Source organism: Budorcas taxicolor, chromosome 8 (assembly GCF_023091745.1).
Source record: "Budorcas taxicolor isolate Tak-1 chromosome 8, Takin1.1, whole genome shotgun sequence".
In the NCBI taxonomy this organism is placed as follows: domain Eukaryota; kingdom Metazoa; phylum Chordata; class Mammalia; order Artiodactyla; family Bovidae; genus Budorcas; species Budorcas taxicolor.
The window spans coordinates 100,859,921-100,877,669 of NC_068917.1; positions in this window are offsets into that span (position 1 = coordinate 100,859,921).

The following is a 17,749-nucleotide window of genomic DNA, read 5'->3' on the forward strand; positions in this document are numbered from 1 at the left end:
GGAGCGCTGCCTCACCTCTCTAGTCTAGAGACCAGACTAGAACTGCGCATTTCCTGCAGGCATTGACTACTCATTCAGTGAAAGAATGGTTCAGTCCGCTTCCGTCTTCACTTGCTCCAAGGACAAGCAGGGGTAGATGCCCGGATGGACTGATAAACCACAAAGACAAATTAATACTGAACACTACTTGTTAAGTATCCCTACAGAAGGGACATTATTTCCTCTAACGGCTTCAAAGTTTCTATTTCCGTGAGAGGTGGGAGGTGGAATGAAGAGATTTTTTTTTTCCTCTCTCTCTTCCGGGCCCCTTCTTGAAGGCAGTTCTGTGATAGGGTTTCTTTATAATTGGGCAAGGGGGTGTCTGGGTCAAAGTGACAGCCAACGTGTGCTGCTATTACAACACATTACATAAATAACTCTATATAATTGCTACCATCCATCAATTTAGGGAGATCGGTGGTGAGAGACGCTGCCAGTTTCTTGGAATGAAACCTAAAGCTCCAAATAGCTCATTCAGTCACACGCACTAATCAATGCCAGTTTTTTTTTTTTTTTTAAGGGAGGATAAAATTGGTCTGGTCACCAATTCAACCTTGAGAAGGATTCCCCTGTGTATGTTTCATAGGAGTTTGGAAGACTTTGCCCAATGCTCACTTAAAATGATTTTTTTTTTCTTTTTCTCAGCTCTCACCAAACTCTTCTGTATCATAGTATTACTTTGTATTCTGCCTTCCCCTAGGCTGTAACTTGAAGCCTCTACTGAGTTGGCTGAGGAGAGTCAGCTTTCGGATGGATTCAGGTTAATCTGACCACTATAGGCTGCAGGACAGAACATCCTGGCTCCTATGCAGATCTGAGGAGTTCTAAATGTCCAGCGTCTCTGTACACATGGGTCAGGTTAACCTGATTCGCTCTCAATTCCTTGTTTCATTCCAGGTTGACAGAAGAGTAACCATGATTTTTAAAAACAAACAAATGGAAAAAAACATGTTAGACACGTGTCATTCAAAAAGTGTGAATTTGGAATTAGAAAGGGCTTTCAATGGTCCCATCCTACAGTCTTAAAAACATTTTAACCATGTTTTAAATTAAAGTATAGTTAATTCACAATGTTGTGTTAGTTTCAGATGTACTTAGTTCCCTGTGTTATCTAGTAGGTCCTTGCTGTTTGTCCATCTTACGTATCCTCTTCCTCCTGCATCGCTTCTGTCGTGTCCAACTCTGTGGGACCCCATAGACGGCAGCCCACCAGGCTCCCCCATCCCTGGGATTCTCCAGGCAAGAACACTGGAGTGGGCTGCCATTTCCTTCATCTTATGTATAGTGGTGTGTATACGTTAATTCCAAACCCCAAATGTATCCCTTCCCCACCTTTCCCCTTTGGCTACCATAAGTTTGTTTTCTATATCTGTGAATCTATTTGTTTTGTTAATAAGTTCATTTATATCATTTTTTTAGATTTCACATATAATTGATATCATATATTTGCCTTTTTCTGTCTGACTGACTTCACTTAGTATGATAATCTTTAGGTCCAACCATGTTTCCACAAATTGAATTATTTCATATTTTTTTATGGCTGAGTATTATTTCTTTGGAAATACATCATTATTTCATTGTATATATAGCACATCTTCTTTATCCATTCATTTGTCAGGTCCCTTCTTACTCTTGAACCCGGTCAATTTCATACACTAGGTTATAAGTATACCCAGGGGGCAAGGGCTGTTTGTTACATCCTGTTTCCCCAGGGCCTAGGACAGTGTGTCTGGCACAAAGTGATGGAATAATTTTATTGAACTGATATTGAAGTAACAAAGTCACATTCTCATAGACAGATACTGAAATCGAATTGCATGTTCCAACAAAGGCTCTTCTGAGCAGAGATAGTCAACAGCTGAGGTTTCCCAGGTGGTGCAAGTGGCAAAGGACCTGCCAAAATAAGAGATGCGGGTTCGATCTTGTTAGGACCAAACTGAAGCCAGGACAGGCTCTAAGGGGCGGGCTAGGCCTGAGGTTTAGTCTCTAGAAAAGCTGAGGCACTGGGAACTCCCGCAGGCAGTGTAGCTCGACCAATCAGAAAAAAATCCTCATAGCCCCCTGCCCGCGCCAGACCTAAGCCAATCCGGATAGGGATGCGAGGTTTAAAAGTCCCGCGCGCGTGTACAGTTTAACCAATCAGCTATGCTGTTACAGGAACAAAGAACCGTCTGTATAAAAGTAGATGTGATTCAGAGCTCAGGGCTCTTGTCAAGACTCCACTGCACTGGATGAGACTTGAGCCCTAGGTCAAGCTAGCAATAAACCCCTTTATGCTTTTGCATTGCTGTGGATGTCTTATTCTCTCAGTTTTGGGGACTTGGACACTGGGCATAACAGATCTCTGGGTTGGAAAGATCCCCTGACCTGGAAACCCACTCCAATATTCATGCCTGGAGAATCTCATGGACAGAGGAGCCTGGCAGGGCTACAGTCCGTGGGGTCACAAAGAGGTGGACACGACTAAAGCATCTTAGCACATATGCACAGTCAACAACTTGTTTTTCAGTAACCCTGAGAAAGTCTGCAAGCCTCTGGAACATGGGTACCTTGTTTAATTTCCATGTGCATGGACCACAGGCTCTTTCGGGGGGTCGTGATGGTGGGGTAGGGGATGTACTCAACAAGTGTGTGGTACAGACACAGCCAAGAACTTTCCACCCTCAGCACCTACCTAATCTGGTTTTATTTCTCCATGAGAAGTTTGCCCCCTCTGAAAAAAAAAAAAACCCTATATCTGAAGACCATTTAGGCAGGGATCCTACATGAGGACAGGACAGGGTGCCTCTGAAGTCCCTTTGGCTTCACGCTCCCTGCTCTTTCTAGGTCACCCAGACACGTTTGTCTGAATGAATGCTTGGTGCTCTTCAGGATGTTGTAGCCTATTATATTAGTCACAAGTACTTTTGTGGATAATTAGTAGGAAATGAAAGGATTCAAAGATGATTTGGCGCTTCCAGAAATCCTTAGAAGTTCTTTTGGAGGGAAAAAATAAGTAAGTCTTGCTAAAAACCCTCAAGCCAAGTGGCATTGTTCTTCTTGGAAAATTACTACTTGGAAACAATGCTATGAAATGCGTCATCCTTTTGGGGGCAATGCCATTTAAATGTTCTTGGGCTAAACAAAATCTGGCCAGTGATAGTTTTACCTTTTCTAGGGGCTGGTATAAAGGGATGGAGACATCAGGACCTCTTTCTTCCTGGCAGACGGCATACCAAAACGGTTAATAGGGATGAGATTGTCTCCTATTTGAACAGCACTTTACATTTTCACCTGGCTTCCCAGGTGGCACTAGTGGTAAAGAACTTGTGTACCAATGCAGGAGACTTAAGAGATGCAGGTTCAATCCCTGGGTGGGGAAGATCCTCTGGAGGAGGGCATGGCAACCCACTTCAGTATCCTTGCCTAGAGAATCCCATGGACAGAGAAGCCTGGCAGGCTAAGGTCCATGGGGTCACAAAGAGTCAGACACGACCAAAGTGACTTAGCATGGCACTACATTTTCATGAACTTCATTCATTTACAGTATTATTTGATCTTCAAAAAACCAGCTTGTAAGGATGGTAAGGCAGGAACTGGGCTGATGAAAGTGGGGAAGGTGGATGATGATGTACTTGGGGTCTCCCAGTTAGAGGGCGACACAAGAGCTCAGGTCTCCCAATTCCTTGGAAGCCCCGTTTCCGCTAGGGGAAGGTCCATGAGGAGGGGAAGACCCCTCTTCCCAATTTTAATTTCTGTTGCAGTGGTTGATTAAGCCTTCAGAGAGATTCCTTTTGTTTCTGCTCCTAGGAGTCTGTGCAGCTGTTTGCCTAAAACAGACATAAATAAAATAAAGCAAAAAGCAAACGCATACAAAAGCAAACAACATTCTGGCCAACCTTGTCAGGTGTGTTGGCTTTGGAGCCGGTGGCACAGAACACAGGACTTCCTTGTTCTTGCCAATTTCCCCCAAAGCACTGCTCATCTCCAGTTTTCCCTGAGATGGTCATGTGTCACCACTTTCCAATGTAAGTACTTCTGCCCCTTGGGCGGCCATTCACAGATCTGGCTTTGGAGCCCCTTTCTTTTCTGCTCTGCTAACGTCGTCCTTGAAGACATGCCTCTTTCTCTGCTGAGTCTCTTTCTATCTGCCTGTCCCCTTCTGTCCCTGCTCCACACACAGGCCTGCAGCATCTCTCATTTGACGACTCCTTCTCTTTCCTCCTCCTCCACAGTCCATCTTCTCAATGCTCCAGCATCCTCTTAAACCTGGCTCTATTTACTGATCCCCATCAGGGAAAGTCAAACTCTATGCAGCCTGGCACAGGGACCCTTGGTGACCCAGTCCCAACCAGCTACCTTCACCCCCGTCAGTCACTCACGATGGCCTGGAATGAGTCTTAGGCTCCAGCCACATTCTTTGGGCACGGCCATATTATCTTAACAACTATTTGACTGGAGACGAATTAGTAATCTGTATTATTAATATGCCTTTCATTACCTGAACATTATTGATATTCATTTACATAACAAATCGCAGGCCACTGGCATTAGTTTCTGCAAAAATCCACCAATCGATAAAGTGTTAATTGTGCTCTTCCACCTTTAAGACTTGGCTCATATGTTTCCAAGCATAGAAATCTAATTAGTCAATTTTCAAGGGTTAATGCACGGGGTGTTACCTCCAAGAAAGCTTCCAATCTCAATTTCTCTAGAAAGCGGGTCTCGCCCACAATCAACAGTTGGTGCCAGGGCCTTGCTTGTTTGCAATATTGCTCATCTCTCTACCTCACTAGGCTGTGAGTTCCCTGTAACTCAGACTAGGCCTTGGTCATTCTCATGTTCTCTGCATCTAGTGTAAAATAGGCACTCACAAGTTTTCACGGAGGACTTCCCTGGTGGCGAAGTGGATAAGAATCTGCCTGCCAATGCAGGGGACATGGGTTCAATCCCTGGTCCGGGAAGATCCCACATGCCTCGGAGCAGCTAAGGCCATGAGCCACTGAAACCCATGCACCCAGAGGCCATGCTCTGCAGCAAGAGAGGCCACCACAATAAAGAATAGCCCCTGCTCGCCCCAGCCAGAGAAAGCTGGAGCACAGCAACCAGGATCCAGCATAGTCAAAATTAATTAATTAATTAATTTAAAAAATAGTCTTAAAAAAAAGTTTTCATTGAATTGACTCCAGCACCATGTGAATTATATCTAAATGCCTCAAACATCTCTCTCCTCTTCTCCAGGGCATGGTTATCAAAGAACACTGAAATATCCAGAGCAGTCCAGTTGACACTTATTTACCAGGGTAGCAAGAAGACAAAGCCAAAACAAAAGGGCTCTGAACTTGCGGTTCCTGCCCTCTGTGGACCCTCGAATTCTGGGCTCACATAAGAGCCCTGGAATACTGGTGGGAGGAAAAATGAGCTAACTTGAAGGAGCTTCCTAAATACACAAACTGTTGGCAGCGTATCTTTGTAAGAAAGGAAAGAGGTAGGGCTCTGAGTCTACAAGTCTCTCTCTTGTCCTGTTTTGTCCCTTGGGCAACACTCTGGGCAAGTTTGTTGGCTCCTCTGAGTTTTGGGGTTAATTGTGGCTTTTTCATAGGCTTATTGTGAAGGTGGTCCTTAAAAGCCTTGGGCCTTTAAGACATGGAGACACTGAAAATGTGTAAGAGGGAAAATGATAAGTTGGTTCCAAGAAGATCAGACACTTTGAAAGAATATTTACCCAAAAGTAAGAACCTATGTTTTACAAAAGTCTTGTAAATGAATGCTTTCAACAGCTTTGTTTACAGCAGCTCAGAGCTGGCAAGAACCCAAAAGTCCATCAACAGAAGGATGGATGAACAACGTATGGTATCTTCATTCAGTGGAATACTGCTCAGCAATAAAAAAGAATAAATGACTGACATATAAAATAAGGATTAATCTCAAAAACATGCTGAATGAAAGAAGCTAGATGAAAAGAAAGCAATACCGTATGATTCCATTTATATAAAATTGAAGATCACAAGTTGAATCTTTGGTGAGAGATATTGGTAACGGTGCCTATGAGGGCAGAGATGGGGAAGAGACATGACGAAATGTTCCAGGCTATTCGTAATGCTCTGAATCTTGATTGATGTCTTTATTTCATGAGTGTTTGCATTGTTAAAAACTCTTCAGGTGGCTCAGGGGTAAAGAACCCACCTGCCAATGCAGGAGACACAGGAGAAGCGAGTTTGATCCCTGGGTCAGGAAGACCCCCTGGAGAAGGAAATGGCAGCCCACTCCAGTATCCTTGCTGGGAAATTCCATGGACAGAGGAGCCCCAGGGGCTCCAGTCCATGGAGTTGGAAAGAGCTGGACACAACTGAGCACACATTCCCTCTCTTCCCTCCATTTAATTGTACACTTAAGATCTGTGCAGTTCCATTATGTAAACATTTGTCAATTGAAAAAAATTGAGAAAAGTTGTGCAGAATCTTTTAAGACTAGACTTGGAAATAAGCTTGCAGTATGGTGAATCCTTGAGCTTGGCAGTCTGTGGGGTCCCAGAGGCAACTTCTAGTAACGTCAAGGGAGATTTCCAAGAGGAGGAGATATTTGGGGATGAGTTATGAAAAAATAGGTAGGAATCCACCAGATGGGCCAGGAAGTAGAGTTTATTTCAGGAAGAGGGAAAGGAGAACAACGGCTACAGGTTGGAAAGAGGTGGGAGGATGTGCAGGGGATACTGAGGAATTGTGGGTAACCAAGGGGATGGCAGTTTCAGGTAGCCAACAAGGCAGAGGGATATGCAGGGCCAGGTGTCTGGAGACAGAAATTGGAGAGAGTGGTCAGCACCAAAGGAGTAGGTAAAATGTTTGGGAATGGATCAGCTGACTCAGAAAGTTAGAACAACATATCCTATGTGGTGTGAAGATGAGCTAGGCTCTTGCTCATACCAACAAGGTGACTTGATGGCTTGGCTGGCTTTGACCTGGTCTCAGCAGCTGAGGGTGGACATGAAGTTGACTTCACGTGCAGACTGACAGAAACAGTGATCTTTCTTTCTTTCAGGAGGTGTCCAGGGAAAGCAAATATAGTGACCTTTCTCTTGAGCTGTGTGATGTTGCCACCTCCAGGGATGGAACTTCAGGCACTGGGTTCTTTAGGCTGAGTGCAACAAGACCATCTCTTAGTTCATGAGTAAAGAAGACCCAGGGAAGGAAGAACATCCTAAGATGACCAGACTCATGTGGCTTTGAGCCTCTTGATGACTGCTACCTAACTTCTCTATGCCTCAGTGCTTCATCTGTAGACAGATAATTGTACTATTTATAACTATACCACAGGGTTGTTATGAAGATTCAATGAGTTATATTTACAAAGGACCCAGAGTGGCTCTTGGCATATGATGAGATACATGTTTTTCAAATAAATCTATGTAAATTGTGAAATAAAAGGCAGGGTTGTCAATGAAAAGAGCTATAAAAAGAACTTCCCAAGTGTTCTGGTGGTTTACTGGTAGAAGAAAATTTCCAAAGGAAGATCAAATTAATTTTTAAAATAAATTTGTATTTTAGACTTACATGAAAATTGTGAAAATAGTACAGAGAGTTCCTCGTCAAAATAACTTTAAGAACACATGCCTAGGGACTTTCCTGGTAGTCCAGTGGCTAAGAATCTGTGCTCCTAATGCAAGGGGCCTGAGTTTAATCTCTGTTCAGGAAACTAGATCCTACATGCCAAAACTAAGAGTTTGCATGCTGCAACAAAGATCAAAGATCCTGCATGCCATGACTAAGACCTAAATAAGCAAAATAAATATGAAAAACACATTTTTAAAAATATGTGCCCAGCACTAGCCATGTACAAAGTGCTAAATTTGGCTCATGGGTGGGGATGGGGTGGAGGTGAGGTGGAGAAGAAACAGGAGTCATAGAGCAATGGCTCACCTAACACCTGTCAATCAGAGAGAAAAGATGCACTTATGTTCATGTTGTTGTTATTTAGTCACTAAGACATGTCCAACTCTTTCATGACCCCATGGACTGTAGCCCACTAGGCTCCTCTGTCCATGGGATCTCCCAGGCAAGAATAGTGGAGTGGGTTGCCATTTCCTTCTTCATGAGATCTTCCCAACCCAGGGATTGAACCCACATCTCCTGCATTGGTAGGTAGATTCTTTACCACTGAGCCACTAGGGTTGAATTTATGTTCACACAGTTAGCCAATGACTATTGAGAGCCTACTAAGTGGTCAGCACCATGATAGGTACTGAGGATCCAGTAGCAAATTCCTGCACCCAGCATAGACTGCTGGGCACCTGGTGTGTTCCTGGAACTGTGGCAGGCACCAGGGCCACGACAGTGAAACTTACTGTCCATGCAGGCTGCTATTATAAGAAACAGAAGAGATATGCATGTCAAGCGCTGTGTGAACCTCAAGCAAGGAGGATCATATCCACCTGGGAGTAGGATGAGGCAGCCTTTGAAAGGTGGAGAGACGGATAATTAGGGAATCTAGCCTCCCTCCAACAAAGGCTTCTGGGAAAGATATGTAGCCTTAAAAAGGCCTGAGACCTTGTACCTGAACCTGATCCCATGGTGACATCACGCTATTGACCAGGGAGTAAAGACATCAAATCAATTTATTTCTCAGCACCTGCATTTCAGAGAGAAAGGGTTGGGAGTGAGAGGAGGATGGGAGTATGTGGGAGGAAGAGAATATGAGAGGGAGGTTGGGGGTGGTTGGTGGAGGGAGAGAGAGGGAGAAGAGGGAAGGGAAAAGGAAAATTACGTTTTCTCTTCTTTTCAGACAGAAGCAACGTCTGAAGGATTTCTAGAAGCCTGGTCCAGGCCTTTAAACATTTCATGACTCAGATCATCCATGGCTGTTGATTTCCAAGTTCTTCCTACAAGAACACAGGGTCTTGTTCCTTAAAATGACCCAAAGAAGGTTGCAAAACACTCGCATCAGAAACCACTTTATTTTTAGTTACTTTCTCCCCTTCCTCCTGTGAGTAACTTCTTATCAGATGAAGGCCGCACAGAAACCCTGTGACCAGCTGGCCTTGGGTCCCCGGAGGGAGTGGCTGCATGCCACCAGGAGTGGAAGGGGGGCTCCTTCCTGTGACTCTCAAGTCCCCTCCCCACCTTCCATCTCATCTGTTGTTATTCACTTCTCAGGTACAATGAACTTTCAAAAGATGAAGAACCTGTCTGAGTCACTTCATCCCAGCACACACCCAACACACAAGAGGTATTCAGATCCTCACAAATGGTTGGCTACAAGGATGAGAAAAGCCTCTCGTTACACCAGAATTGTTGTGTGAGCCTCAGAGGATGTCTCTTCTGTAAACATGCACTCAAGGGTGCATGTTATCTCAAGACTGGCCGATCATGGAAAACAAAGACCCCCAAGGGCTCCGTGCATTTTATCTTGTTCATTGAGATTGCCAGCTCCTACCTGGTGCTCACTATCTCAAGGAGTAGATTCACCATCTTCAACCCTCTTCCCTAAACTTGCTTTTGATTCATTTTCTAAAATGGTACACCTTATCTCAGACACTCAAATTAGCAAACTAACAGAGATTCTTGACTTTTCTCTCTAACTCCTCACATGATTCGTTACCAACTCGATAAATCCTGCCACTTCAGTATTTCTTTAAAATACCTGAGCCCTCCTCATCCAGCTCTGAACAATTCCTGTGCTTTCTGTTGCATTCTTTGACTCCAATCTTTCAAGCACTCATGCTGGACGGTGTCCTTCTATGGCTCAGACCCTCTGCAGGTTATGCACGCCTTTCATTCGAGTCTAGAATGGAGAACGTACGCTCTCCTTAACACAGCTCGCTGATTTCTTCAGATCACTTTGCTCCATCCTCCCCAGCCTCCAGACTACTTGTCTGTCATAACAAACTTCGTTTCCTGAAAACACCCACCAGCTTCTTTCTTGTTTTGTGCTGGTTGAATCGTCTCAAAGTGTGGGGGAGGAGTGACCTCAGTGGGATTTGGTGAATAACCTCATCATGCTGGTCCTACCACTGCTGCTACAACTGACCAGAAAGAAGCCCCAACTGGGTAAACCCACTACCACTGAAATACCACAAAGGTCATCGCAGTGTGAACTATGTGAGCTTAATACTGTGAGAAATTTTGGATCTCTACTAAAGAAAAAAGAAAAGCAAACCAAAAACACAAAAAGAAAAATCTACACGTTAACTTCAGCCCTTACAGATTTACAAAGCTTCATCAATAGAAAGCTAATAAAGGTCAACGCCCTGAACTGCACTGAAAAACCACCAGTAAACTCTCTTGGCAATTTCACGTTTCAGATAATTTTTATGACACTGTGATACCTTGGACCTTAAAATATGAATGCTCTCTTCATCCAGACACCAACTGCCTACATACTGCTTTTCTACAAACTTCCACCACACCCATACATAAGATATAGGAAAAAGGAATCCAGACAACAACTGTGGATAAGACCGTTTGGCATCTAACATCATCTTTGCAGGATCATCTCAAACTTGATTGGAGAGGCCCACAATTCCACGACTGACAGGTCTTTAGTAGGACATTTAGCCCAGTTCACTAAACCAGGGATAGGGTTCAATGAGGTCAGGACCCCCTCTGTCAACAATCAAAAAGTTACTGCTTATTGGCCAATTTTATATTCAGCCTGGGGTGTTTTTTGATTAAATTGCCTACAAATACCTAGTTCCTTGAATTCTCATTTGAACTGGTTTTAATATCTTATTAATGAAAGAATTGGAAAACATTTTGGACACTGTTGGGTTTTTCTCCATTTTTAAATTTTCTGTTGGAGCATAAATAATTTGCAACGTGTGTCAGTTTCAGGTGTACAAGTAATGCAGTTACACATAGGCATATGTCTACTCTCTCTCTGCTATCTTCCCATATAGGCTATTACAGAGTCTTGGGGAGAGTTCCCTGTGCTATGCAGGAGGTCCTTATGGATTATTCTGTTTATTTCTTCTTAGTTTTTAAAATTTATTTATTCTTAATTGGCGGATGATTGCTCTACAACACCCTCTTGGTTTCTGCCATACATCAACCTGCATTAGCCTTCAGTATACATACATCCCTTCCCTCTTGAATCTCCCTTCTACCTCCCACACCGTCCCACCCCTCTAGGTTGGACGCCGTTTTCTATTTGTAGGAAAGCCATGTTTTTAGCTTTGTGAAGATTATCCTCCAACAACACTCTTGATGCACATACTCTTGGAAGTGAGAGAGCTGTTACTCTGGCTTTGTCTAGCCCAGCCTTGCCTTGTGTGTCTCCTTTGGTGGAGGCTTCTTGGCCTCCTCAAAACACCTTCTGTTTCACAAGTTCTCCCTGCCTCCTTCACCCTCCCCATCTCCTTCCTTTTAATAGAACTTTGAATATAGCTTATTGTAGCATGAATTAAATTGTACTATTGGGACTTCCCTGGTGGTTCAGTGGTTAAGCCTCTGTGCTCTCAGTGGATGGGGCCCAGGTTTTATCCCTGGTCAAGGAACTAGATCCTACACACTGCAGCCAAAAGATTCTGCATGCTGCGACTAAGACCCAGCACAGTCAAATAAGTTTTTTTTTTTTTTTTAATTGTTCTATGGGTCCTCCCCCATCAAGAGCCACAAGACTGAGAACAGGTGCTGAGTCTATTTTTTCATCAGATATCCCCTTGAGGGCCTATAGATCCAAAGAGGCATTCAGTGAATATTTTAGAATGAATGACGGATGAATGAATGGATAGATTAATTGCACAAGACACTTTGAATACCAAGATGAATAAAATCAGTTGACTTGTGAAGAGACAAGCTTGTATATGGATAACCAATCCAAAGCTCAGTTGAATATATGCCCGTCTTAGCTGCAATTTCAGATTCACACATGCTCCCATTCCTTTTGTCTTGTGTCAGGAAAGCTTTAGGCTCCCATTGTTGTTTAGGTACGTATTTTCCTTTCCATGGGGATGGCTGTTTGATGATTGACTGTTGTTTGAATAAATCTGACTAATCAGTTTTGTCCTGGGGATTTGGAAACATTAAACTATGTTCTTTGGAAAAGGATATAGTATTATTTCAAGTATAGTTATTATTTCAAGCCAAGTGCTGGCCAAATATCATTACTAACCTATCTCATGAGAAACCAGATGTTGCCAAGGTTTACTTCACTTAATTCAAATAATATTCAGCATAACATTATATTTTGTCCAATCTAGGGGGATCGAATTTTAACATTTGTTGTAATGGAATTAGTTCATTGCATTAATTTTTACCTTGAATCTCAGGAAACTTTCTCTGTGTTGCCAGTAGAGGCTCAGGTCCTCACTTTGATTACAGTTTCCACGTCTTTATGCCTTCTCCTTCTAGCCTGACTTGGAGTCAGTAGGTGGTGGGGACAGTGTTTGATTCATCCCTGATCCCAAGGACCCAACACCTGAATAGATTTTCAGTGAATGAATGAGACAGGCTCGGGGTCAGAGTTCACTGTTACTAAAGGATAGTTTCAGACAAGGATAGCATCATGATTTCCATCCAAGTAGAAAGTAGATACGGGCCAAAGATTTCTTTCATTTCATTAATCAGTGAGGGCACCAAGGAGATTTTACAACCAGTTCAAAGGAGAATCCAGAGAACTGACAGGAGCATGGCAACGAATGTGCAAATAGAAGCAAGACTAGCTTCTCTCACAGTTCAGAGAGAAGTCAACTGCACCCCTGTGGACAGAACAGAGTTTACGTGTCTATAAACACAAATTAGTTTGCATGGCAATCAATTATCTATGATTTTCAGAGTTGTAAAATAGCTCCCATGAAATCAACCAGAAAACCTGGAAAACATCCTTTAAACAATACAGAGTTTCCCATTAAAGCACACATTTTCCCCTGCAGTTGGAATCTCACCTGTGCTGACAGGTCTGGAGGGAAGGGCATTCGGGCAGAGATAACAGCTCCAGTCAAGATCTGGCGTCCTGAAGCCTGGTGTTTCTGCAAAGGGAAGGAAGTGCTAAGAAAGAAGAGGGCAGAAGGAGGCAGCAGCCAGATCAGAATAGCTCTGCAAGGCCAAGATACAGAGTACAGATCTAGTCCAAACTTTTAAAATTGTACAACCAGAGACACAGAAAACAAACTTATGGTTACCAAAGGGGAAAGGGAGGGGAGAGATAAGTTAGGAATTTAGGATTAACACATACCCATTGGGGCTTCCCAGGTGGCTCAGTGGTAAAGAATCCACCTGCCAATGCAGGAGATGCAAGAGAAATGTGTTCCATCCCTGGGTTGGGAAGATCCCCTGAAATAGGAAATGGAAACTCACTCCAGTGTTCTTGCCTGGAAAATTCCATGGACAGTAGCCTGGCAGGGGGGATCGCAGAGTTGGCCACAACTGAGCGACTGACTGACTATTACTGAACTGAAGTCAGCTCTAACTATGCACACATTACTATTTATAACATAGATAACCAACAAGGACCTACTCTATAGCACAGAGAACTCTAGTTAATATTCTGTGATAACATATAAGGGAAAGGAATCTAAAAAAAAATATACTGTTAACATGGAATCACTGTGCTGTATACCTGAAACTAATGCAACATTATAAATCAACTATACTTTGATTTAAAAGCATTAAATTAAATCAAATAAAAATATATAACCATAGTTTTAGTATTCTACTCCAATTAATATATATTTATTGGAATAATTTTAAGAGTACAAGTTCAGCCCCTTGTTGGCTGTGTGACCTCAAGTAAGTTACTTAACAGAGCTGTGCCTCAATTTCCCCATCTTTAAAGTGGAGATGATAACCCAGGGTTGCTGTAATGACTGTCTGAGTTCATAGGATAAATTCAAGGGGATTCTGCACATAGTAAGTACTCAATAAATGTTAGCTCAAAATGTAAAATATACTCATGAGTAAGAAGGAAAACAAATGAGATATAAAGTATGTGTAAATAAAGTTCTTATGTCTGTCCTTCTGCACTCAGTGAATCAGCCTGACCACCCATGGGGTATGTGAACCCCAATCCAGAGATTATAGACAGGAGGCTTGATAAGATCTGTGGGTTGTTGAGATGGAGGGTGATGAGATGGAGAAGGGGCAGGGCACAGAGACCAGAGAAGGGGTAGTATTTCAGCTGAGGAGAGAGAGAGATGGGCTTGAGGTAAGGTACCCCTGTGGGGCATGAAACGAGCTCATTGAGAACAATGGTGGGGGCTCCTGTCTGATAACCTTCAGACAAGAACTCGGCAGGGAGGATAGAAAGAAGACAGGGAGACGACTTCTGGTGTGGGAGGCAGATGGTGCCTCCAACAAGCTTTGAAGCTGAGAAGACAAGCAAGGAATGGGAGGAAATGGTCAGAGCAGGAAGCTTTCTGGGCAGGGCGCTCAGGTACCGTCACCTCCACTGCTTTGAAAGAGACCAGCGGCTCGAGCTGCCGCGCGCTTGCATTAGCGTTTCTGACAGCGCCTATGATCAGCCACAGGGTTAACCATTCTTTTTAGGCTCACTCTCCCAAGATAGAGTGCTTGTTGCTTTACAGAGAGTAGTTACTGTATTTAGTCTTCCCAGTAAACCTGTAGGAGTTATTAGCCTCTTCATTTTACAGATGAAGAAACTGAGGCTTACGGGGGTTAACTGGCTTGAACTGTGAAACGACAAGCGCAGTGTAAGCACCTTGCTACATGATCCCAAGGAGCATGTGCTCTTTTTTTGTGTGTGTGTCTATTGTCTCCTGCTAAAGCTGAGAAAGCTGTGTACCCTCTTTATATTCTGGCTAACTTAGTTCTCAATGTCCTTTCCAGAAAGAGCTTTCCCCCAAACTCTGGGGGTACCCGTCTGAAGAGCAAGACATCCTAGCATCTATTTGTGAAATAGGAGGGAAGGGGGCAGGGGCCTGACCTTTAAAAGAATGACAGTCCATTGAAGATATGACAAAAACTGATGAGAAGCGATTAGGTACAAGAGGGCAGAAGAGTCAGCTTCCAGGGGCCTTGAGCCTCAGCATCTGCTCGCTGGAACACATCAGCTAAATGACACCCCTCCAGGCGCCAAGACGCCTCCTCAGTTCAGCTCAGTCACTCAGTCGTGTCCAACTCTTTGCGAACCCATGGACTGCAGCGTGCCAGGCTTCCCCGTCCACCACCAACCCCCAGAGCTTGCTCAAATTCATGTCCATCGGATTGGTGATATCACCCAACCATCTCATCCTCTGTCATCCCCTTCTCCTCCTGCCTTCAATCTTAGGTTGACCATAAAAGGTCAAAAGGGCAGTGGTCCTAGAAATCTCCACTCCTTCCCTAAATAGTCAGAATAATCCTTCCTCTTATTAGCCTATGACATTACCCAGCCCATACAAAGTTGTTGTTTAGTCACCAAGTCACATACAACTCTTGTGACCCCATGGGCCATAGCCTGCCAAGCTCCCTGTACCCATGGGATATTCCAGGCAAGAATATTGGGATAGGTTGCCATTTCCTCCTCCGGGAATCTTCTTGATCCAAGGATCAAACCCATGTCTCCTGCATTGGCAGGCGGATTCTTTACCACTGAGTCACCAGGGAAGCCCACATTTCAGGATGCTCTCACGTTTATAGACAGACTGCATTCTGTCCATGGAATGTCTATGGAACTCCCTAAGTAAATCCACTTCTTACCTATCACTTTGCCTCCTGCTCAATTCCTTCTGAACTGAGACATAAAGAACTTGAGCTTGGTTCAGTCCTGGGGCCAGGTGTGCGATTTGAATTAAAAGACAGTGGGTTTGATTCTCGCTCCCCCTTGCTGCAGCAGGGGCCCCAATAAGGCCTTGCCTGAAAAAAAAAAAAGACAATAGGTTCAATTCCCAATCTGAGTTTCAATCCCTGGGTTCGAATCCCATCTGAGGTGTGTGGTTTCACTTGCTTGAAAATTCTTCCCAGTGCATCTCTTCCCCACTCAGGAATCAGACAGGGTGGGGAGAAGCCTCATGGGGCTCCAGAACCTAGCAAACACCCCCTAAAAAGGCATGATCTATGCAAGCAAAGGTAGAACAAGTCAGGGAGGGACTAGGAGAACCCAATCTTCTAAGAAGATTCAAGCTTCAGAAGGATCAGCCCCTAGAAAGCCACCTTTGCCTGGTCCCGTCCCCTGCCCCTCCTCACCACACCCCCGCTCAACCCCCAGCCCCAGGAAACTCAGGTCTTTGCAAAAGAGGCAAATCATTTGTTTCTAGGTACCTGTACTGGGCTTCTCAGGCAGCGTAGTGGTAAAGAATCTGCCTGCCAATGCAGGAGACACAGGAGACGTGGGTTCGATCCCTGGGCTGGGATGATCCTCTGGAGGAAGAAGTGGCAACCCACTCCAGTATTCTTGCAGGGAAAATCTCATGGACAGGAGCCTGGTGGGCTACATTTCATGGGGTCACAAAAAGTCAGACATGACTGAACACACACACACACGCATCTGTACTGGGAAAGCCCTTTGTTCATCCTGCCCTCCATTCTGTCTCCATTCACTGTAAAATCTTAGTGCTAGAGAAAGAACTAGACAAAGCCTATGCTGAAAACAGAGAAGTCACAGATGCATATGGTACATAACTTTAAAATATGCTTGACAACTGAAAACTCCTTATGCACACTTAAATTAGGTGATCCAAAGGTGAGTGAGAGGCATCTCTGGGAGCTGCTTTCAAGAGGAGGTCAAAATGATTTATAAAGTGAGTGCCTCACCTTTCTATAACCTTAACAGTTTGCAGAGCAATTTCCCACCCAGTCTTGGTAAATGAATATTTAACATGTGAAAAGCCTGTGTCAATGGTGCCTCTAAAAACTCTTAAGTTCTTCCTTATGGGAAGACTTCTGTTTGAGCTTCTTTGTAAAAGAAGGTTTGTTGAATGAATGAATGAATGAAAGACAAAGTGAGTTTCCGGCCCCCCCCCCCCCCCGGCCGCCCCCTCAGCCCCTCAGTCCCCCGCTTTCAGTATCAAAGGTAGTTTAAACCAAGCCTTTGACTGAGTCAACTCGAGCTCCTGGAATCACTCATAAAAAGGAACATCTGCCAGGATCAGATAGGAATTAGTTCTGTTGAAACTGTTTCATTAAAACATGGGATGTGCTGTGAGGGCTGTGCCTACTCATCAAGTCATATTCTGGATCTTGACGATGGCTCTAAGGAGCACCCCCCTTTGTGAGGTTGTGCAGAATCCAATTGTGCGGAAGGTAAAGCTCTTTCACATCCTTGTCTCACACGGGACAGATCAGTCTCTCGGCAGCTGTTTTGGTAAAGACTTTGAGTGTTGAGCTCAGATGACACCGAGGTTCTCAAAGACTCACCAGCCTTTGTCCACAGACAAGCAGATGGGCAGTCCCTACACCTTGGCTGGAGCAGCTTCTCTTTAAAAGGGGATATTGTTCTTTCTGTTCTCTAAAGAGGCAGCTCAGGCTCCTTGAGGTTACAGAGAAATCAGCTTCCCAATTTAGGGGAAACTGGAGCAGAGAAGATCTCACCAAGTTTCTAATACTTGGATTTTTTCATAGAGTTCTCCTCCCCCCGCCCAACACCCACCCCCAGGCACGTGGCATTCTAGCAAGTTCAAAATGTCTTTAATTCAGACTAATCGTTCATTTGAAACAGAACAACAACAAAAAGTAATAAAGCAACTAAGTCTGAGTGTTGCAAACTCTTTTAGCAAATAATTGTGAAATAGCGTTGACTTGGCCAGTTCCTGTTTTCATTTTCCATAAATCTATTCTGGTATCATTTTATTCCCTTGAAGTAG